The sequence below is a fragment of the Corticium candelabrum genome, chromosome 13 (assembly GCF_963422355.1).
Source record: "Corticium candelabrum chromosome 13, ooCorCand1.1, whole genome shotgun sequence".
NCBI classification, from domain to species: Eukaryota; Metazoa; Porifera; class Homoscleromorpha; order Homosclerophorida; family Plakinidae; genus Corticium; species Corticium candelabrum.
In genome coordinates this window covers 2,825,001-2,827,500 of record NC_085097.1, presented here as the reverse complement: position 1 = coordinate 2,827,500, position 2,500 = coordinate 2,825,001, and positions in this window count along the sequence as shown.

Below are 2,500 nucleotides of genomic sequence, written 5' to 3'. Positions count from 1 at the left end.
CACACAGACACAGACACAGACACACACACACACACACACACACACACACACACACACACACACACACAGACACACACACACACACACACACACACACACACACACACACACACACACACAGACACACACACACACACACACACACACACACACACACACACACACACACACACACACACAGACACACACACACACACACAGACACACACACATACACACACACACACACACACACACACACACACACACACACACACACACACACACACACACACACACACAGACACAGACACACACACACACACACACACACACACAGACACACACACACACACCACACACACACAGACACACACAGACACACACACACACACACACACACACAGACACACACACACAGACACACACACACACACACACACACACACAGACACACACACACACACACACACACACACACACACACACACACACACACACAGACACACACACACACACACACAGACACACACAGACACACACACACAGACACACACACACACACACACACACACAGACACACACACACACACACACACACACACACACACACACACACACACACACACACACAGACACACACACACACACACACAGACACACACACACACACACACACACACACACACACACACACACACAGACACAGACACAGACACACACAGACACACACAGACAGACAGACACACACACACACACACACACACACACACACACACACACACACAGACACACACAGACACAGACACACACACAGACACACACACACACACACACACACACACACACACACACACACACACACACACACACACACACACACACACACACAGACACAGACACAGACACAGACACACACACACACACACACACACACACACACACACACACACACACACACACACACACACACACACAGACACACACACACACAGACACACACACAGACACAGACACAGACACACACACACACACACACACACACACACACACACACACACACACACAGACACACACACACACACACACACACACACACACACACACACACACACACACAGACACACACACACACACACACACACACACACACACACACACACACACACACACACAGACACACACACACACACACAGACACACACACATACACACACACACACACACACACACACACACACACACACACACACACACACACACACACACACACACAGACACAGACACACACACACACACACACACACACACAGACACACACACACACACACACACACACAGACACACACAGACACACACACACACACACACACACACACACACACAGACACACACACACAGACACACACACACACACACACACACACACAGACACACACACACACACACACACACACACACACACACACACACACACACACACACACACACACACACAGACACACACACACACACACACAGACACACACACACACACACACACACACACACACACACACACACACACAGACACAGACACAGACACACACAGACACACACAGACAGACAGACAGACAGACACACACACACACACACACACACACACACACACAGACACACACAGACACAGACACACACACAGACACACACACACACACACACACACACACACACACACACACACACACACACACACACACACACACACACACACACACACACACACACACACACACACACACACACACACACACACACACACACACACACACACACACACACAACACACACACACACACACACACACACACACACACACACACACACACACACACACACACACACACACACACACACACACACACACACACACACAGACACACACACACACACACACACACACACAGACACACACAGACACACACACACACACACACACACACACACACACAGACACACACACACAGACACACACACACACACACACACACAGACACACACACACACACACACACACACACACACACACACACACACACACACACACACACACAGACACACACACACACACACACAGACACACACACACACACACACACACACACACACACACACACACACACAGACACAGACACAGACACACACAGACACACACAGACAGACAGACACACACACACACACACACACACACACACACACACACAGACACACACAGACACAGACACACACACAGACACACACACACACACACACACACACACACACACACACACACACACACACACACACACACACACACACACACAGACACAGACACAGACACAGACACACACACACACACACACACACACACACACACACACACACACACACACACACACACAGACACACACACACACAGACACACACACAGACACAGACACAGACACACACACACACACACACACACACACACACACACACACACACACACACAGACACA